Below are 23367 nucleotides of genomic sequence, written 5' to 3'. Positions count from 1 at the left end.
AACCCAAAGCCTGCCTCACTGCAGGTTTTCTATTAGCGGCCAAAGCTAATTTCATAGGAAAAAATGAAAGAAAATAATCTTTCAAAATAAAACAAAAACCAGAAGCAATGAAGTCTGCACCTGAGACATGAGCGAAGTCCTTGATCCCAGCACTATCACTGATCAGTCATTGGGGCATTAATTCATGCGCCCTAAGTCTCTCAGATGTACTTTCAGTGGAAGGTAAATTGCTTTTGCCTTAAAGGTAAATAGCTTCACAGACAACTGAGCTCATTCAAAGAAGGTCATCTGAATGCTGTTGATCAATGGGAGAGGCTCGTAGTTGACATTCAGTGAATAAACACATTAAGAGCAAATATCTATTATGCAAGCATTTTACACTTACATAATCTGCATACAGTGTATACTTTGTCAAGTATTTTTCTAAGTGCTTTACAAGAATACTATAAGGCTATTACTGATTTTATCTCCACTTTAAAGATGAGGAGTATGAGGCACAGAAAAGTTTAAAATGTTTTCTAAGGCCACGTGAGCAAGGGTTGTTGGAACTGGGATTCAAACCTACACTGGCCCCAGAGTCCATGCCTTGAGCAATTATGCCGTGAATGGATTCAGGACATAATTCAGAGGGACAGTGTGACAGCCATAGGGGTAGGCTTCTCTGATCTCCGTTCATTTGCATGGAGTTCCATAACTGCAGGCTGCAGTAGTCCGGGGTCCACAGATTGGGAACGGACGCCACCCTCTTCCCAGGCAGTCGCCTGCCAACAACCACAAGATGAGGATACTTGGGTCTGGCTGCTTCTGCCCACAGCAAGACTCCTCTAATCGGCAAGCTTTACATTGTAGCCGCAGCTCCTTCTGGGGTTGGCCGAGCTGTCAGATCTGCTCAGTGGCCTGAAGCTGTTCCTTCCCTTCCTACCCCCCAGGGAACCTCTTGCACTCCTAACTCTGCCTCGGCGTGCACACAGAGGAAGGAGCTGGTATTCCCAGGCAAGTATCTGACTGTGATCTCACCAGTAAGCAAAGAGGACGCAACTATGGTAACAGAAACCTGAACTTGATGGAGGGGAGCGCAGACCAAATGCATCGAGTTGTCTGGCTAGTCGGGTGTCACGTGTGAGCTGGGCACTGCATGGCCCTGCTGTCTGGCTGTGACATGAACTAACGGACTGGGCTTCACGGGGTTTCGCCTCTTCTGTGACAACGCGTTCACCCTCCCTCTAGAGCTGATTTTAACCTGATGCTGATACCTGCTTTCCTTTTGTCATTTCCACACCAGCAAGAGAGTGAGATCTGACTTAATTGCCGAATATTGACATTTTTGGCAGATGCAAATGCTCCTTACTCCCCCGGTTTTCCTTGGAAGCGAACACAACTGCTTGCACCCCACGCAATTCCACAACTGAGCTGACTTTTTCCCATTTAAAAGGGAGATGTTTTGCCTTTTCGAAAGGCCACTAATCTTTTATGTTCCGTCAAAATGAGATGCTTTGTTAATTGACTCCTTGGTAAACATTACAGAATCGTATTGTAGGAAGGAGGGAGAGATGGAAACACCTTCGGATTTCTCTACCATGGATCAGCCTCCTGGAAATATAGATAGCACGTTATAGTAAAAACTAAAAGGCAGGAGATAACTTATAACTTTTTAAAATTGTATGAATAAGTCATAAAGAAACCTTTAGGGAGAGATGTTGCAGAGTATTTATGTAGCAGACCGGCACACCACCATGAACAATGGTAGTTATAGTTGGGCTTCTTTGATTGCAAGCGAGAGATCACATCTGTACTAATGTAAGCCAAAGGGACACACGGGAAGGATGTGAGGCTCAGAGAAAGTGTGGAAGGCTGGCAAGCAGGAGCTGAACAATGGAACTACATACCAAGAACAGTATGACCAAGGAGCCTTGCTAGGGCGGGATGGAAGTCCATCTACTTTCGGCGTCATTGTCCTTCTGTTCAAGATTCAAACAAATCCCAGGCACTCGAGAAGAGCAGACTGGGCTGGCTTGTGTCATTCTCCAGTTCTTGGGGAGGAGTCAACAGGACTCCTGATGACAAATCCCAGCAGTCTCTACTAGGAAAGAGATGATTCCTAAAGAGGAAATCAGTTGCTTTAAAAAAAAAAAAAAATGAGTGCTGAACAGTCAAATAATGTTAACTGTTGTCACTTTCCAGCTGGTACTAGTGAGCAAATTCAGTGAGAGGTGACTTTTATCTGCCCCTCTCAAGGCCAGTCGGCCTTCAGCTAAAGGCATACAATGCAAATAAGGAGAATCCTCTTGGTACTATTGGATCAGTTCTCTGAGAAAGATATAGATAAATTAGAGTATCTTTTTGGGGGGAGGGGGTTTGGATACCAAGAGAGTAAGAGAACCATCCTGATAAAACCATGTGATAAAAATCATATCCTACAAAGAAGAGCTGAAGGAATAGGAACAGTTCATCAGGAGAAGAAAAGGTCTCTGGAGAGATAGGATGGTTGCCATCACATGTCCATCATGTGTCGGTGGCTTTAGAATCCCTATCTTCCCAAGGAGTAGATCTGAAACCAAGGATGTTTGGAAGCAAGGGATTGATTTCGAATCGATGAGAGGAGGTTGGGTCTGCCTTCACTGGGAGCCAAATGCTGAAAGAAGTCCTATTGTAAAAAACAAAACAATACCCAAAAAATTAGAGCTGAGGTTGGGAAATTATAGAAAAAGAAAACTGAGCTTGATAGAACTATAGGAACAATAATAGCTATCATTTTTAGCACATACTCTACGCTAGGCACTATGTTGTGTTTTGTTTCTTTTTTAAGATTTTATTTATTTATTTGAGAGAGAGCACAGAGGAGAGGGAGAGGGAGAAGCAGACTCCTCGCTGGGCAGAACCCAATGCGGGGCTTGATCCCAGGATCCTGAGCTCATGACCTGAGCTGAAGGCAGAAGTTTAACCAACTGAGCCATCCAGGCGCCCTTTAGGCACTACGTTCTACTCATTAAATATCCCTGCATCTCAGACTTTCACACCCCAGCATCCTCCATGACAGAAGAAAGAGAATGCTTATTACCTCCAGGTCCCCCCTGAGGGGGTGGGGGCAGGCAGGGCAAAGGAATCCATGGCAATGGTGAGATTGTCAGGGGCTCTCAGATTCTACATTTAAAATTTATGGGACTTTTTAGGCTGCTTCCTAAGAGATCAGTGCTTAAGTTTTTTACAATTTTTTTTATTAGCAACAACTTAATTTGAAATGCTGGGCGCCACCCTTTCTTTATTTTATGGGCTTGTTTGGGGGTCCCTTGGAGCATCATTGAATAACTTTGTGGGTATGCATACTCCAGTTTCTGAAGGGCAGTCAAATGTTTAGGAAAGAATTTTTTTTTTTTAATGTTTAGGACGGTCTGAAGGTGGAATAGACCACTGAGAGCAACCTGCACATGGCTAGAGTGACTTCCAGGCCACTAAGGGTGAGTTCAAAACTATGCGCATGAACAGGAGTTGATTCCTTCAATCACTTCTTCCATTTATCCATCCGAGGCTCTCTCAACCCCTATCCTTCAGAATTATCCCAACACCGGAAACTCTGAGCACAGTGAGCAGCATAGGGGAAAAAGTAGCAGAAGGTCAACGACCCATAGAAGCTTTCAAAAGGCTTGAAAGGGAACCCCGACTTTGCTACTGAATTAAATATGCTCTAAGTCCCATTTCTCCTATTCTTAATAGTAAACAATATGTTCAAAAAACTTTTGTTAGTGAGCCAGCAAAAATATTTTATTGCTTAAATTATTCAAAGAGTTTAGAGCAGGAAGGAATCTTAAGATTAAGATTAAGATAGTCTGTTGCCGGGTGAATTGGGGAGACTCTGGGCCCTGGAGCCTCAGCGCAGCTAGACCCGGAGGAGTTGGAGAAGTCAGAAGCTTCTTGGTCTTGTCATGAGAAGGAATTCAAGGATAGACACCCAGCACAGAGGATGAGTAACAGAAGCCGGAAAGTTTATTAAAGTGAAAAGTACACTCTGGAGAGATGAGAGCAGGCGAGAGAAAGAGAGCAAGAAAGAGAGCGCTGTGTCCCTGGAGTTTGGGTTTCTATCTTTTATCAGCAGTTGTTAACTAGGGGCAGAATATTCATCAGTTGGAGGGGGGAAGCAGGGTTTTGGCTTTTTCCTCCTAATTTAGTCAGGGGTTTCCTGTCATGGCATCCACCATCTTGGGCCTGTCTGGTTGGATGTGGCTTCTTGTGGAGGGCTGCCAGGACAGGCCTCTGACCTAACGCATGGCTGGCCATGACTTCTTTGTTGCTGACGTTCAGGTATCCTAACTAACTGCCTCCTCTCACATACCCTCCCTCATTTTACAGTCAAGAAAGCTGAATGCCTAGCAAGTGAAATGGCTTGACTGAGATCACACAGACTTTGGTACAGAGTGGGGCCTTTTTATTCACAACTGAATACTGTTTCTGCAATGACAAGGTGTGCTATGATGGAAGGAGAGAAGCTTTAAAGTGGCACATTCAGGCACAGCCCATGTCCTGGCCCTGTGACCTTGGGCAAGTTGCTTATCCTTTCTGATCCTCAGTTTCTTCATCTATAAGTGGGAATGATGCCCACTTCAGTGGATTCCTCTAAGAATTTAAAGAGGGAATGTTCACAAGGTGGCTAGCAGAATGCCCAGCAAACAGAGGTTGCCTACCAAAATACTTTTGCTCTCCAATTTCCAGCCTTTCTTGTTTGGTTGCTTCCCAAGCCTTCCTGCTGATACTGCCCCCACGGTTTTAATGAGAAGCATGGGCTTTCCGCTCTTCTTTCCAAATCACACCATTGACGGACACCCGAGAGAGGGAGGAAGAGAAATGGAGCCAATGCAGTGAAATATTAGCATTTGGGAAATCTGGGTGAGGGAATGTCACACTTGTTTGTAGTTGACTTCCAAGTGTTCTTTTCTTGGTGAAGAGTTGCAAGCAGGGGAGAAGCAGAGGGAGAGAGCGAGAATCTCCAGCAGACTCCCTGCTGAGCATGGAGCCAGACATGGGGCTCAATCTCACGACCCCAAGATCGTGACCTGAGCCAAGACCAGGACTTGGATGTTTAACCGACTGGGCCACCCAGGCACCCCCCATGTGTTTTTTTTAAGTCAGAAATCTTTTCAAAATAAATTATTTGTTAATGGAAAGATAAACCCCATACCTCCCCATGCTGTTCTTCTTCCATTCCAAAGCCCAGCTGCACAGCAACTGGACTAAGCTTTGTAACCACACATGCATCTTAAACTACGCAATAGGAAGTGTGCCTTGCTAATCCCTCTGCTCTAGAGGAAGTTAGGTTTGCGATTCCTCTTTCAGTTGTCCAGCACATGAAATGAAGAGGAACGGCCCCAGGCCTAGGGCACAGGCCAGAGCTTTGAATGAGAAATATGTGGTTACCCTATGTCAACCACTGATTCCGAAGAGGTCATGTGCTAATTTGGAAAAGTCCCAGTGTCGGGGAAAGTAATTGAGAGCCTTTTGTATCCAAAATAGCCTAGATTCCCACTGAGAAGAAACCCAAATCTGTTTTCCTTTCACAATGATTTAACGCGGCTCTATAAAAAATGATTTGGAAGACATGTCCACCAGCAACTGAATCCGATACACATTTTTCTTTGTCTGATAAAGCACCAACATCCTGGTCAACCGTAGATTTGGTAAGCAGAGATTGTCCCTACATGCCTTATTTTTAAGTTTATGAAGAGCCCTCCATGTTCTGACATTTAAATAATCTGTGGACAATTTCTTCAAAGGAAAAGGAGAACAATATTGGTATTATCCTAATAAGGATTTTTTCAGATCAACAGAATGACCTTATTTGTTGTAACTTGACACATAAGGTAGGAACACCAGGATAAATCCAAAGCAACTTCCCTGCCCGAAGACCTCAGCATATAATTCATTCACTCACTCACTTATGTACTAAGAACTTATTGAGTTGTTCTTCATCACCAGTTATCATGGTATTCACCATAGAACCCCAACTTCTAGGTGAACTCCCTAGATAAGGCCCCTGCTCTCACTGAATTGACAACCTAGTGGGGAAGAAAAGCATGAGCAAGTGATCACAATGAATGTGGTAAGTTCTCTGGCAGAGTGCTGTGGGGAAGCCCATAAGATGGGCACCCCACCCAGCCTAGGTGGGGCTTCCCAGGGAAAGTTACATCTAAGCTGAGATCTGAAGGCCAAGGAAGAAGAAACCAGGCCAGTTGAGCAGTGTTTTCTAGGCAGAAGAACCACCATGTATAATTATCTAGAGATTAGAGATTCCAAGGAAGGTTGGGATGAAGAGGAAAAATGAGACTGGGAGGCTGGTGGAAAAGCCAGATGCCATGCACCCATGAACACACTCTCACCACCCTCCCAGAGCTTGCCTGGAGGAGAGGACACCTCTGCAATGTGGGCATACTAGGGCTGTGTCCCTTGGCTTCGCTCTGACACACAGTCTTTCCTCTAGAGATAAGACCACCTGGATAAAGTTGACTTTGGGATGACCTGTTTCATGGGTATCACTTTTCTTTGGTGCCTTTTCCCTCCCTTCTTCAAGTCTGTTTCATCAATGCTGATGTTAGAGCAGAAATAATTACCATGCACGGAATCCTTCAGATATGCTTGGCACTTTCTCAAGTGCCGGACAGGGATTATCTAACCAATTCTCAAAAATAACCCTAAGGGGTATAATTATTATCCCTATTTTACAAATAAGGAGACTTTCAATCACATACACGAGCTGGCTAACTTTCCCAAGGTCACAGTACTGATAAATGGCAGAGTTGATGGTAGAACCCGGTTCTATCTGAATCCAAAGCTCACCTTCTTAGCCATCCTGGCACCCAACCCCAAGGTTCCTAGTTTGTATGCCATTCCCTACAGAGCCTTCTTCTCAAGTATCTATCAACTAATAAATTGAAAGAGGTAAAAAAAAAAAAAAAAAAAAAAAAGAGAGGTCATTATGGGCCGAGCACCTAGGAGGTATTCAAAGGGCTAATGGCAAACTAAAGTAGTAGCTGATGGAATTAAATACATTAACTGTGATTTTTAAGCAGAGAATTCTTAAGGCTGCAAATGACTTCAAGGCCCAAAGAAATGAGACTATTCTTATAGAAAGATGCCTGGCACTGGTATATGGAATGGTAACCATGGCACCCCTTAAATCACACCATAGAAACAACTCCCTACCTTACTGCTTGTTGCTATGCTACGTCCACTTGGATGATGCTCTGAGGTCTCGGCAAGAACCCACGCCACCACCACCACTTTCTCCCCATGTCTCATGAATCAGGGTGTTATATAGGGGGGCAAAATTAGGCCCTCTCCCAAACCATAATTATAATAGTGAATAGAGAAGTAGGAATTTCCAACCCCAGTCGGGAGGGAAATTTAGAACACCTTCATACCATCAATGTTCTGCCTATTCTGCCATAGGGCAGGTCTGTTTTGTTGGGGTTTTTTTTGTTTTTTTTTTTTTTAATAAACAACACAACTAGCTGTTTTTAGAAAAAATACTTCACCTTTTGGAAACTAATTTTCACGTTCTATTAGAAAAAAAAATAAGCTCAAGCAAAATGATCCCGAAAGATCACTCTGGGTCGAAAATTCTAAGAAATAAGCTGTGTCTAAGACTTGTCTTAGAGGTCTGAGTACATGCTTGTAGATAGAGTCTAAGGTTGGAAGGAACCTGAGGGATCCTCTACTCTGACCCCGCTCAGCTGGCTCACTTCTGGTCTCTTTCCATATTCCTAGCATAAAAAATACTCAAGTGTTTGCCACTCTTGAGCCACCCCGAATCTGAGTCATGAATCCTTCCTAACGTTGTCTCTGACATGTGGCTGTTGGCCGATGCGCCGACTATACGCCTCGGAGGCCAAGAAGCTCCCCACTGCGGGAGACAGCCCACTTCTTTTTCAGGCATCTGTAGTCACTACTGGCTTGTCTTTATACTGAGCCAAAATCCACTCCCTGTAATTGTACTTCCCAGAGAAAAAACCACTGCAGGCCACATGAGAGGTGGGCGGGCAAAAGACAAGGCTACATGGGATTTAACAAGCCACAGAGCATCAAGGGCCCTTACAGGTCTTCTTTGAGCTTCCTTTTCATCAGATATGTAAAAATAATCTATGCGGGGAGCGAAGACAAAAATACTGACCTTGGGAACAAAAGAGAATGGGGTGAAAGTGAACCCGGCCTCCCTATGAACAGGGAGAGTGTTCACGCTTTTTTTATAAATAAAGGAAGAGAGGGGCCAAGGTCCAAACCATAAATGACCCAAGTAATGCTGCTTCTAGTAATGAGAGAGAGGATGTGAAAAACCCAAATGAATCACTGTCTTGATTCAGGCTACGAGGCCGACATGGCAGTGAAAAATGTGTCCCAGGAGGAGAGGTCGTGCCTATGAAGACAAGTGTGGAGTCGTTGCAAACACAGCTTCCCTGTGCTCTGATGAAAAGCCTCACTGGCCATTCTCTATGGGGAGCGTCCCCTTCACCGCCTGCTGCCCTGGGAGAAAGAGCAGAGGCCACATCTGAAAAGAGAAGTTGTAAGTAAAGTGCTATATAGAGTGACCACCTGCCATGGGTCAAGACGTGGGTTGAGGGGCATTCTCTTATTGGCTCCTTTGTTCCCGTGAGAGCATGAAATATTTCTGGTTGTGCATAAGGAATGCCGTTCTTTGGACGGAAGGGAGGGAGGCTCCCACTCTGACTGGCTGCAAACTTGAGCAAATCTCTTCCCCTCACTGTGGTTTAGCGTGCTTGTCCTGGACTAAAAGGTGGAAGGATGCAACGCAGGCCTTCTGCTGGGGGCTGACATTTACTGTACTCATATTACTTTCTCTATCATGGATGCTCTGCTCCCAAAATTCTGAGAAGGGAATATGTAACCTTCCCTCCCTGAATCGTCTCTGCCTAGCAAATGGCCATGGTGATGGACAACATTGCTGAGGGACACCAGGGAGCCCCCCATTTGCTATCATCCCCATCTAGGGTCTTTCATTGTTCAGAGCCAAAATAGGTCCCGAGCTACTGAGGGGGTGAGTTCGTTCCAGAGATCACGCATCACCATGAGACCTATTATCACCTCCCTCCCCAGGGGACTTTGGGGGCTTCCTAAACAAGTCCAAAGCCAGGGTCGGTTTTCTCCCTATATTAGGGTGACCTTACCCACAGTCTATACTGGACCTGACATGACCACCTAATAAGAGTTCCCAAGGGCCTTGAAACCAGAGAATAGATTAGTGTACAAGGAATCTAAAAGTGACCACAGAGCAAACCACTTAGCTCATTGGTGTCAGAGGATGGGTGGATACTTCGTAGCTAACCATGCTCAATCTCAGGTCTAATTTGCACTCCTTAAATAAATGTTTCTTTATTTCTAAAATATATTTGAACCTCTCAATTTAAAAAAAAATAACATCAATTTAAAGGTTTGTAGTGACATATTGATCCTTGGCTTCTGTTTTTTGTTTTGTTCTGTTTTGTTTGACTTTATTTTATCGTGGTAAGGACGCTTAACATGAGATCTACCTTCTTAACAAAATTTTGTGTGTACAGTACAATATTGTTGACTATAGGTACGATGTTGTGTAGGACTTAGTCATCATGCTTAACTGAAACTTTATGCCCATTTCCCACTCCCCTCAGCCCCTGCCAACCACCATTCTATTTTTTGATTCTCATCATTTTATTATTTTAAGTACCTCATATAAGTGGGATCGTGCAGTATTTGTCTTTCTGTGACTGGCTTATTTCACTTAGCATGATGTTCTCAAGGTTTCTCCATTCTGCTACATATTGCAGAGTTTCCTTCTTTTTTAAAGCTGTAGAGTATTCCATTGCATCTATATACCACATTTTCTTTATCCATTCATCTGCCAATGGGCCTTTATGTTGTGTCTGCATCTTGGAGATTGTAAATAGTGCTGCAATGAACAAGGGAGTGCCAATATCTCTTCTAGATCCTGACTTCAATTCTTTTAGATAAATATCGAAAAGTGGGATTGCTGGATCATATGGTAGTTCTATTTTTTGTATCTTTGGGGTAATTTGCATACTGTTTTCTATAGCGTCTGCACCATTTTGTGTTCCTACCAATAGTGTGCAGGAATTCTAATTTCTCCACATCTTCATCAACATTTGCTGTCTTTTGTGTTTTGTTTTTGATAATCACCATCTGGACAGATGTGAGGTGATATGTCATAGTGACTTAGATTTGTTTCCCTGATGATGAGTGATGTTGAGAACTTTTTCAGATACCTGTTGGCCATATACCATACGTCTTCTTTGAAGAAACGTCTATTTAAGTCCTTAGCCCATTTTTTAATTGAGTTCTGTCAGATCTAATATTTTTTTGTGGTATCTTTCTTGTGCCAGCAAGAACCAAAAGTAATACTTGAATGAAATAAAAGAATGAATTGGTTTGTGGTCAATGATCCCATCTTCTTCCTAACCCTCCTTCATGTGAACCACCCAGGAAACATCAAATGGACTATCCATTTCTACCAGCCCAGATGGGCCCTGGGTGGACCATGGGTGGATGGTCCATGGGACCCTGCTGCCTCCTGGATTGCTGACTCTAAGCATAATGGATAGATGGGTATTCGTCTGTCTCTAAAAATTGACTGAGTTCTTAGTGATAGTCGTAAAACATTTTAGCTTTTATAAATCCATTTTGACCATGGTCAGACCTTCCCAATTATTTTAGGTGTCAGAATTTGCATTTAGAGCCAGAGGGCATGGAATTGCTGAAGTGCAGAAGGCCTCCAGAAAGAAGCCACTCCTTTCCTTCCTGCATTTTGTTATTCATTCTGGTTTTGGTGTACCACAGGCTCCATAATTCAGTCTCATTTCTAACAGAAGTATCAACGAAAACCCACTGACTGCCCTAAGTACATACATGTTAGTAAGTCTGCGTTAATTATACTAACGGAAAACAGTTCCTTCCTTGTGACTTTCATGAATTATACAAATTCTATATTACTTGATTTTTCCGGTCTTCCAAATAAATTTGACCACATGCTATGCCACTAAAGTTAATTAATAATGTATCATGTCTAATTCCATTAAAGGCATTTCTATTCATCATTCTTGGCCAAGTAATCCAAAGACCCTAAAGTATTTCAAGGTGTATTCTAAAAAGAGTTAATACTGTTTTCCATTTCAAAATATGATTTCCCCATAATCCACCCTTCACCTGCTCTTTCTGACTATTTTTGCATTCATTCTCTTCTCTGATCCATGTTCCATGTTGTGTTTTTCTGTTCCTTTTCCACTACTCTCATCTCTTTGTTGTTGGGGGTTTCAACTCCTTTCCATTCATCAGCATTTTCATCTTCTTCCTCCCTGACATCTGCTACTGCCACTCTCCTTCTACCTTTTGTGTCCCTGGGTTCCCTTCCATGTTCCTCCCTCCCTCACTCTCCTCCATTCTGCCAGCTTCTTTGTCTTTTGTGCTGCTGACCAGATGCAGCTCGGGCTTTGAGGATCCAGCATTCTGGCCACAGCTAAGGATCCAACAGCTCTTGAAGCTGCAGGCAACTTGTAACATTCAAGCAAGAAAGAGAAGCTCGGAGAAAGCGGTCCACCACAAGCTTTTCAGTAACATCCGTGTTCTGGCCGTGGACTAGGGACTAACTCTATTTAGTGTTCGGATTGGCTTGCCTCCTTCAACAAATGGATCTTGTGGTCAGCCTTCCACAGTGGGTGCTGAAGGCTTTTCCCCCCCCCCCCCCCCCACTGCATTGTGTGTGTTTGTTCGTTTACCAAGAAAGTCATTTCACATCTTTGGACTTTACTTTGCACACCTGCCTGGCTAGGAGATTTTCTGGCGCTTATGGAATCCCTGATAATGGAGGCAATGGTTTATTCCCGCCTGGTGGCAACCCCCTGGAGGGAGTTGCCTGCGGCTGTGGGGGTCCCCAACATGGTCTCCTGGGGCGTTTCCCAAGCAGCCATCGCCTGTCAATCCACGTGGACTTCTGAGCGCTGAATCGTTCTCTGTCAGATTTTGAAGATGATACAGGGATTTATTAGACATATTCACTGCTTTCCAGGAGGCAGCAATTTAGGCAGGGCGACAAGACTCATGCAAACTGAAAAGATAAAGTAAGCAAGCGAGGCCACGTGCAAGGAAGTGAAGAAGACAGTTTGTAAGAGCAGCTGGGATTGAGATAAAGGCAAAATCAGGGTTGACTGGAAAAAGCAAGGAGAGCCTTTTGCTTTGTATGGGGCCAGGAAGGGGGTAGCTTCATGTAAGGAGCCCAGGGGTCAGGAAGATGCTAGACTGTGATCGTGACACTTAGCACCCCACAGGTTGGGTGCCCTGGGTATCTGTCCTTGGACCTTTCACCTCTCCATCTATATTCTTCCCCACAGCTTCAGTATTTTCTAATCTAGTGGGCTAATCATTCTCCAAATCCACTCTCCCCAAAAGTCTTATCCATGTAATTAAATGGCACCACTAGTCATCAAGTGCTTGGGCCAAGAATCTGAAGTCATTTTTTTTTTTTAATTCCAGTATAGGTAACATACAGTGTTACACTAATTTCAGGTGTACAATATAGTGATTCAGCACTTCTATACATGACTCAGCGCTCATCGTGATAGCTGTACTCTTAATCCTCTTCACCTGTTTCCCCCATCCCCTCCCCCCACCTCCTCCCTGGTCACCACCAGTCTGTTCTCCTGTATTAAGAGTTTGGTTTGTCTCTTTTTTTCCTTTGTTCATTTGTCTTGTTTCTGACATTCCATAGCTGAGTGAAATCACGTGGTATTTGTCTTTCCCTGACTGTGGAGTCATTCTGCTTCTCCTCCTTCCCTTACCCTCATATCTGATTAATGTGTTGTGACGTTCAGCTCTAAAGCATATCACACATCCTCCCGGTCCCTCCCATGTCCATTGCTGTCGCCCTAATCCGAGCTGCCATCATCTCTCCGGGATGATATGATAACCCCTCCACCCCGTCAGCCTCACTCCACCCCACCCCCCACGCCCCGGTCCTTACCCACACAGCGATCACAGGGCTTTTTCTAAGGTGAATATCAGAGCATTTGTTGTCCAGCTGAAAGTCCCCCAGGGGCTGCCCATTCCAGTAGAGTAAAATCCAGCTCCTCACCCTGTCCCTGAATGATCTGACCCCTGCCTCTTTCTCTGACCTCTTCTCTCACCACTCAGCTCCAGTCACGCTGGCCTCCTTTCAATTGCACAAACCTCCCCAGCTGAGGGTAGCCTCCGTCTTTGCACCAGCTGTTGCCTCCATTTGGAAAGCTCTTCCCCGCCCCCAGTCTTTGTGGGACTCCATTCTCCATTTAGTCTCTTCAGTTGAAATGTCTCTCCTTGACAGAAAAAAATTTCCCTGGCCATTCTGGCTGAAGAAAATCCTTCCTGCCCTTCTTCACTCTCTACCCAATGGCTACATGTTATTTTTTCCACAGGACTTATCTGGAATTATACTACATATCTAGTTGCATTTGAGTTTCCTAGAGGTCACCTCCACTGGGTATATCCACTGCAATTCCTCCAACAGGTAAAGTGATGCCCGGATGTGCCTGATAAATGATTATTTGTGAAAGAAGTGGATATGAAATGAGGCCCTTTCTATGAGCGGGAGAAATTCCATCTGAAGCTTGGCGTGAGGGCAGAACCCAGGGATGAGGATGCATCCTGTGTGTAGACACTGGTGTTACTTTCTCATCCTAGCAATTGACGTTTTAGACTTTGGAGACGCCCTCGTGGAGAAGTAATCAAAGAAAACCGGATAGCAACAGCATTTCTATACATTCGAAAGGCACAAGGCAGACGACCACACTGGCAGGTCATTCTTCCCACCAGTTTCATGGGAAAATGGTTAGAGCCTAGAGTACCGTTCGCCAAGTACTACTCCGTACTCGTTATCTTATTTTGTTCTCACAATTACACTGGGAAGTAGTAATGTTCCCATTTTGTAGATGACAAAAATCGAGGCTCAGAGAGCTTATATAATGCTCAACATTAGAGAGCTCTTTGGGGCAGGAGAAGAATTCAGACACAAGAGTGCGTGAGGCTAGCCCTGGTGTCTCTCCCAGGCTGGCACACTTCCCCTGGGAAGACACAGCCCCGTGATGACTCAGGAGCGGGCTCGCCAGGGGCGGTGTCTGGGGAAGACATTCTGGTCACAGTGCCCTCTGGGGGAAAGTGGGCACCTTGGCAGGCTCCGTCACATCCAATGGGAAGCAGCGAAGGAGGAGCCTGCGAGACACTTGCCGAAAGCCTGTGATACACGCTTCCCACGCTCCTGTGGACCCACCTGGAACTAGCCAGAGGATGTGGCCGAAGTGAGGCTGGAGAGGGACAGCCAGCAGGAGAGACTTGAAGAGTTGTATGAATTTCATGGTCACCAGTGTCACCCCAGACACTGCGTCCTCCCCTGAGGTCTGGCCCTGCTAGATCCTCTCCTGTCATCGTGGGTCTCTCCTTTGAAGCACTTATCACAGTTACAAGTTTTCATTTTATGTGGAATTTCACATAGTTAAGGACATTATCAATTTTATACCCATCATGATATGATCGTGTATCATATCACATCAAAAGGTGCACAGTGTCTGGTAGTTCTCAGTACAGGGGGGCCAAATTTGATCACTGGGTTGAGGTACTGACAGCCAGATCTTTCCATTGTAAGGTACTTTTCCCTTTGTGCCATTAACTTGAATGAATGAATCAATCAATCAATATCAGTCAAATCTGTGGTGTGATATTTTGGCAGCAGTGGTTTGTAACCCGGACTGCTCATTAGAAATCACCTGGGAGGGGGGGTGCCTGGGGGGCTCAGTCAGTTAAGCGTCTGCCTTCGGCTCAGGTCATGATCCCAGGGTCCTGGGGTTGAGCCCTGCATCGGGCTCCCTGCTCAGTGGGGAGCCTGCTTCTTCCTCTCCCTCTTCCACTCCCCCTGCTTATGCTCGCTCCCTTTCTCAAATAAGTAAATAAAATCTTTAAAAAAAGAAAAAAAGAAGCCACCTGGGAATCCGTTCCAGACCAGTGTTATCAGAATCCCCAGTGGCTGGATATAGATGTCACAGTTTTCGAAATCCCTCAATGATTGCAGGGAGCAGCCAACTTTGAGAATCACTGATCTCATTGTTTTAACAACTACCAGTGATCTCTACCTGAGCCTTACCTTAATTTTTTTCATTAGGGGTTGAAAATTGGTGATTTCCTAATTCTATAATTCCTTCTCCCTTCATTTTTTAAAAAAAGTTTTTCCCAATCAATTGGCTATTCTAAAATACTGAAAAGGCAGGATAAATACTTAATTCTTTTCTCATATACCTTCTTACTTTGGGAAACTCACAAGGTGACATTACTCAGATGTCAAAAAGGATAATGTGCAGGCTATCAGGATTCTGTGACTCTCAAACCCTCGTTCAAAGAGTCAGCTCATTTGTAATCTCTGCTCTCCCTGTTGTGTGACTCTCTGCTGCTGATTTTTTTGGGGGATGTCCCTGTATTAGTTCGCTATGGCCACTGTAACAAATTAATGCAAACTGGGTGGGTTACAAAATCTGAAATTTATTTTCTCCCAGTTCTGGAGGGCAGAAGTCCAAACTCAGCTTCAGTGGGTAGAAATCAAGGTGCTGGTGGGGCCATGCTTGCTCCAGGCTCTAGGCGGGAGCACCCAGTCCTGGCGTCTTCCAGCTTCTGGTGGCTGCTGACATTCCATGGCTTGTGGCCACGTCACTGCCATCTCTGCTTCCATGACCACATTCGCTCTTTCTCTCCTGTGTGTGCATCAAATCTCCCTCTGCCCGCCTCTTATATGGATACATTTGTTTGCATTTAGGGTGAATCCAGGATAATCTCTCCTGCTCTCACTCTCTGACTCTAGCTCTCTCTCTGTCTATATATAATGGATATCTTTTGAGGAGTCAGTTTTCAGCCTACCACAGTTTTCAGGACAAGTCAGGCCATACGGGCAGTTGGTCAGGATGCTTATTCTTCATTCTTTCTCTCTCTCCTTCCAAGTCCTCTTAATATTACTTCTTCTCTTATATCCCACCAGAGATTGATCTCTCTCACACACCCCCGCCACCCCGCAGAGAGGGAGAGAGAGAGATGTATATGGACTCAAAGGTGCATGCTGGTCCTCAGTTCTGTTCTGTCCACCTCGCCAGCACCTATCAGAATAATGTATAGGACGCCCATCTCCCTACATATAGTAGCAACTCGGTTTCCTCAGCTTCTCTCCTTCCATCTCTCTGTCACTTTGCCTCTCTGAAAATGATCTTTGTTAGCACTGAGTCTTCCTGTCCACAGACTTCTGTCTCTATCTCTTATATATGTTATTTTCTATTTCTCATCTTTATGATAGTTAAGCCTTTTTCTTTTCCTTTCTGCCTGGGAAGTATTTGCTCCAGAGTTAATCTCAGAATGTGTCTTCCTCATAGCTCCCAGTACTCCTGGATGAAGATAGGCAACACTAGATTTGAACAGAAACAAGAATGTGATTTCCAGAGAATACCCTGCTGGATTCTAGACCTGCCTTACTGTTTGCAGGACAGGTTAACCTTGACTTTCCCTAAGTTGGCTAGGCTCGTCAGATCTCACTGGCTCCACCCTCTTTCTCCCTACTTGAGTTCTCAAATGGCTCTATTTAATATCAATATTTCTTTCTGTGTTCGTGGCAGGTGGTAATTCATCTGTAAATGTTCATTTGGCCTTGAATGTCTTTCACAGAGGCACCTGCCAGCATGCCAAAAAATAATTCTATCCTTATGCTAGACAGCCTTTCCAAGAAACTTCACACCAGGTTTTTGAAAAAAATCCCCATCTTTCCAGTTTCCCAAGGAGGTAGATGAGTGTCCTCACATTTTATAGGGGAACAAGATAAGACTTGATATTTAACTGTAGCAATCAAGGTACTAAATTACAGGAACATTATTTTTTTTGTCCTATTCATTTGTAATAGTTCAAACCCTTCCTGTCAGGTCAAATGGAAGACTTTTTTATTAACTCCTTTGTACCAAGCCAGTTTCACTACCGTGTGATTCTCTGTTGCTGGACCTCAATTATTTAGAAAACTCAAAAAAATGGGGACACCTGGGTGGCTCAGTGTTTAAGTGTCTGCCTTCGGCTCAGGTCATGATCCCAGGGTCCTGGGATAGAGCCCCAAGTTGGGGGGTGGCGGGGGAGGGTCCCTGCTCAGCAGGGAATCCGCTTCTCCCTCTCCCTCTGCCCCTCCCCCCACTTGTGCTTGCTCTGTCTCTGTCTCAAATAAATAAATAAAATCTTTAAAAAAAAAAGAAAACTTGAAAAAATGGAATATGTAGATAATTTAATTTTCTGGTGACTCAAAGGAAAACTATTTTTATTCCTAATGTTTATTATTAAATATCTCTCCAAAATGTAAGTCCACTTTCCAGTTTCAGTAAGCAGGGATCATCATTTATTCCATTTCTACGTGACTTTGGGCCTTACGCAATATTATGGGATGAATATTCTGACGGGTAAATTATATCTAGAGCATAAATTCTTAATCTGGGGGTTTATGATTGAGCTTCACAGTTTATGAGCTGTCTTAAATTATGTATAAAATATTACACATTTTTCTGTAGGATAATTGACTATAACATTCATCAGATTTTCAAAGGTGCTGTAATGAAAATAGACCACTTCTTTAGAATATGCAATGTATGTAGAGCATGATACTATTTATATAAAGTTTTTAACACTGCAAAAAAAAAAAAAAAGACACCCAACTACATAGTTCTTGTTCATGGATTCATATAAATGTAGTAAAAGTATAAATCCTGCTTCGGGTTGATAAACACCAAATTCGGAATCATAGTTCTGTGTCTTACTCTGCTCAGACTGCTACAACAAGCTACCATAACTAGGTGGATTAAACAACAGAAAGTTCTCACAGTTCTCTTCTCACAGTTCTGGGCGCTGGGAAGTCCAAGATTAAGGTTCTGGCTGGTGAGGGCCTTCTTCCTGGTTTGCAGATGACCACCCCCTCACTGTCCTCACATGGCAAAGGGAGAACTCTGATATCTCTTCCTCGCCTATGAAGACACCAGCCCTGGATTGGGTTAGGGCTCCATTCTAATGACCTCGTCTGACTTTAGTAGCTCCTGTAGGCCCTGTCTCCAAATACAATCACATTGGGAGGTAGGGCTTCCACATAGGACTTTTGATAGCACAGAATTCTGTTCATAGCCCTTTGGGAAGGGGGGGATGACAAGGGAATGAACTAGAGGCTACATAGAGAGTTATGACTCGATATGCAATGTTTTTTTCTTTAAAAAAACAAAACTGAAACAAGTGTGGCAAAATGATGAGATCTGACTCATAGGTAGGGGATATATGAGTCTCTATGCTGAAAATAAAAAAAAGAAACAGAAAAAGAAACAAGCAAACAAAAACTTACTTAGATTTCTCCAGAATGTTAGCTCCATATTGGCAGGGATTGTATTTGTTCTGTTCCCCGCTATATCGTCGTTCCTTAGAACAGTGCCCAGTCAGGACTGGTATTCAATAAATATCTGTTGAATTGAGTGAAAGGAAATGAATAGAAAATTAACTTGTATCTTTACTGAGCCTCAAATGTTCAACAACCCAAAACCTTTATGTTGTGTGCACTTTCTAGAATTTCTTTACATGGATGAATATTATAAATCATATTAACATACTGGAAATAAGGTCCTAAGTGTGAAAATGATAATTATAGTGAACCTGGGTATGAGACACAGTGTCTTACCTATCGTAGAACTGATGAGAGTTAGAAGAGGTTTTGGTTAAATCTGACTTTTTTTTTTTTTAATGATTCTTGCCAATTTACTTCTAAGGGAATATGACTTCCTGACAGCCCTGCTAAGGAACAGCACCTGTCTTTTCTAATATAGAACCTTTTGGCTCACTGATTATAACTGGTTGTATCAGGATGGGCTGCTAATCTTAGGGTCCCTCTTCTATTGACTGGCCAACAGTCAATGACTGGGTGAACTGTTCCAAAAAGATGAACTGTGCCAATCAGGTTCCTTTCAGGTATAAGGAATTACATGGAAACCGACAGACTGAACAATTGACAGCAGAGGTAGAAACTAAAACTTAAGAACTGTCAGAAGGTAGAGAGAGGTGGGGCCATCACAGTGCACCAGGTGAAGGTCAAAGCTCTAAGACAATGGAAACTCAGAGGATACAGAAGGCAAATGGTAGAGAAGACGGAATAGAACATGCCTACAGAAAAAAAATGTTGAAAGAAGGAAGGACAGATGAAGTTTGAGGGCATTTCTGAATGCCAAAAGCAGCCTAAGTCATCCAGTCAACTTCCTTACGTTGTAAGTGAGAAAACTGATGAGTATGGTAATTTACCCAAGGTCAACAGTGATCGGGAAAGGACACTTGAGTGTTCTTACCTTCCTCCAGTGCTTTTCTAACTCATAAAGTAGGCTAATCCAGTGGCAGAGGAGAATAAACAAGTCCCAGGGGCTGAAGGCACAATATAAAGCAGGTTACCTTAAGTGCAAAATTCCTCTGTTTCTAAAAAATGAGAGCCAGTGTTGCAGTCTATTCCATGGCGTCTCTGTTTTAACATACAATGATATCTAAGTGCATGATACATGATACATGAGAGTGTATTGACCCCATGGTTCTGTGCTCTGCCCAGCCCACTGCCTATCCTCCCAATTCAAGGAGATTTCTCCATCTCAATCCAGACTCTTTGCATTCCCAGAGCACATTTGGCAGTTTCAGATGAAATTCTTTGAATGGCAAACTCTGAGCATGTAATAGATATTCATCTGGGTCAGATCAGAGTGATGGACTTTGGGAGGATTCTTGCATCCTCATGTATCACCTGCAGCTAAGAGTCCCGAAAGCCCCCAGACTTCGTGGATCACCCTTCCCTTGAAAGACTTGTGGCAGCAGCTTGGTCTGTCATTCCATATGCTGTGAGAAGATCACTGTCCTCCCCAAGGTTTCCCAGAGGTGTGTATGTTTTCACTGACAACTTTCACATCAGTGGGCTCTCCCCGCTGAATTGTCCATCCTCCTGGTGCACCCCCCAACAACGTAGCCACTTTGCTGCTATGTCCACGGAACAGCTTACACCCAAGCGTGAGACGCCCATTCTTTCAGTGCTCCTGGATCACCTCTGGGTCTTGGGTGCACCATCTCCCTGCTGTTCTCACCTGCTCCCCCAGGCCCCCGCCACTTTGTTGGGAGCTGCCTGAGCAAAATTTAAATTCCTCTCATTTTCTTCAGCAGGCGCCGCTCAGATCCCTTTGGTTCTGTGCTTCCTTTCAGCCTGTGTCCCGTGGGCATCTGCTTCCAAACATCGACCTAAGCATAGGGAGGTTTGCCGGGTTTTAAGCAGGTGGTTCAGGGTAGGTCTCATTGGAACTGTGAGATTTCAGCAAAGACTTGAAGGTAATGGGGCAGATGGCCACAGGTTTTCTGGAAGAAGAAGCTTCCCAGAAGGAAGAGCAAAAGTGCTCCAGCAGGAGATGACCTGGTATGTGCACAGAGCAGTGAGCGAGGAAGGAGAAGGAGCCGGGGAGATGGGCATGGGAACGGGAGGGCGGGTAGAAGGGAGCTGAGCTGCATCGCGCTGAAGCTTGTACTATATGCTATGGACTCTGGCTTTTACTCTGAGTGAAACGGAGCCATTTTTGGATTTTGAGCCAGAGAAGTGATATGATCTGATTTTGGTTTTTCAAAGGCCTCTGCCTGAACAGGCTAGGAGGGTGTCTGGGGTGGGGGGCAGCTGACACAGGATGCCAGAGACCAAACAGAGGAAGCAGGATCCCCCAGGCAGGCAGCCTGGTAAGGGAAGTCAGTCAGGGCCATGAGTAGGAGAGAAGGGTGTCTAGCGGAGGGGGATTATCTACAAAAAACAACCAGAATTTTTGGGAAAACTGTCTGATTCCAAGGGCCAGAAAGAGAAAGTATAAGGTGAGCCTGGAACATCTTGTGCCAAAAAACAAGAGAACATTTAAAAAAAAAAAATGATGGGCACATGGCAAAAGGGTATAGAAGCCAGCTGCGAAGAGTTCCCACTAACCAAATTAGGGACAATTTGAGCATTAAAATAAGTGGCAATGGCAATATGTAAAATAGGGATGAAATAGTAGAATAAATAAAATGTAAAATTTTTCAAAGTTAAAAATTATACCCCTGAGACAAATAATAAATGTTAATTAAAAAAGTCAAAAATTAAAGACACTTGGGAACTGAGTCCATGCTGCTACAAAAAAGTAGATGAATTTTAAGAGTGATGAGGAATGGAATACTTACATAGTTTCCAAGTACCTCCGTGCAAAATGCTCATTAATTACAAAGGACACAATAGGAACTGCATAGTGGAGAAGTCTGGCGGATGCTAAGTTATCAAACTGAACCTCACCAGTAATAGAACAAAGTGAAGTTATGCCCCACCTGGTAGGATGCAGTGAGAACAACACAGCTCACTTCTGTAATACCCCTGCAAAGCTGCATAATTTGAATCTATTTATGAGGAAACATGAGACAGACCCATACTGGGAAACATTTTACAAAATAGCTGGTCTGTGATCTTCAAAAACATCAACGTCTTGAAAGTCAAGGAAGTACTGGGGAAATGTTCCAAACTAAAGTTGTCTGAAGAGACACGACGACTAAGTGCAACTCAGGGTATAAAACTGGATCCTTTTGCTATAAAAGGTGTTATTGTGACCAGACTGGTGGAACTTAAATGTGGTCTGAGGATTAAGTAATAGAGACATTTCATTGTTAATTTCCTGATTTTTTGGTTGCATTTTTGTTACTTAGGATAATGTCCTTGTTTGCAGGAAATACACACTAAGGTATGGGGCAGGGGGGTGATGAGGCATCAGGTCAGTAATTGTGCTCAAATGGTTCAGGAAAAATAAGTTCTTTGTACTGAACCTGCACCTTTTCTGTAACTCCGTGATCATTTCAAACTAAAATCATAATAGTAAAAGTGACAGAAGACTCAGCACTGAGACCAGCAGTCCAGGTGAGACGTGGGCGTGGTTTAAAGCAGATGGTAGCTCTGGCAGGAGTGAGGAGGGGTCAGATGGGAGAGCATAGGGAAATATACAACATATTGGATATTCTGCATGATTTCCTGATGGATTAGACAAGGAATATGAGAGAAAGAGAGGTATTCAAGAATTCCAGTGTTTGGTGCCTGAGCAACTGGAAAGACGAAGTTAACATCCGCTGAGACAGAGACAGGGTAGGCTACAAACAGAGCCGACTTGAGGCTGCAGGAGGGAAGAAAGAGGAGGAGTTCAGTTTTGAACACATTGACTTGAATGGACTATTGGACATCCAAGTGGCGATATCAAGTAGGCCTTTGAAAAGACGAGTCTGGAGCCCAGGAGAGAGAGGATATGACTATAAATAAAGGAGAGAAAAGAACCATATCCAGGGGTTTATACACATAACCCACAAACATTTATTACTTTACAAAGAGAATATAGTGGCTTTATTCATAATTGCCAAGACTTGGAGGCAACCAAGATGTATTTCAGTAGGTGAATGGATAAATGAATGGTGGTACATGCAGACAAGGAAATACTATTCAGAGCTAAAAGGAATGAGCTCTCAATCATGAAAAGACATGGGGGAATCTGAAATGCATATTACTAATTGAAAGAAACCAATCTGAAAAGGTGACATATTGTGTGATTCTAACTATACAACATTCTGGAAAACGCAAAACTGTTGGGACAGAAAAAAGATCAGTGCTTGCCAGGGCTTGGGGGTAGGGAGGAAAAGGATGAATAAGCAGAGCACCAAGGACTTACAGGGCAGTGCAATGATTCTGTATGATAATACAACATTCGATAATATATCATATATTTTTCTAAACTCATAGAATGTGCAACACCAAGAGTGAGCCCTAATGTAAACTCTGGACTTTGGGTGATAACTGTGTGTCAATATAGGTTCATCAGTGATAACAAATGTACCATTCAGGTGGGGGATATCAATAACAGGGAAGGCTGTGCGTGTGTAGGGTCAGGGGGTTATGGGAAATTTCTGTACTTTCTGCTCAGTTTGGCTATGAACCTAAAACTGCTCTTTAAAAAGGTCAGAAAAAAAGAGAGAGTGAATGTTATCATAAGATAACATTATCTTTTATTTACCACATCAAAATGTTAGTTCTGATAAACTGAGCAATATTCTACAAAGAATACTTGTCTCCTAAAGATACCCAGAGAAAAAGAGAGGGAGACTAGTCATAATGAATATAGCATTGGCATTAAAATTAAATTCTCCATCTTTTTAAAATGTCACTTGTTTATAAGATAACTAGTGTCTTATATTGGCCTGAACTGTCCTGGATTTTACCTCCTTGTCCCAGGTGGCTCTTTGTCTTGGATT

This window comes from Neomonachus schauinslandi, chromosome 11, assembly GCF_002201575.2.
Source record: "Neomonachus schauinslandi chromosome 11, ASM220157v2, whole genome shotgun sequence".
Lineage (NCBI taxonomy): Eukaryota > Metazoa > Chordata > Mammalia > Carnivora > Phocidae > Neomonachus > Neomonachus schauinslandi.
This window is presented reverse-complemented; position numbering follows the sequence as displayed.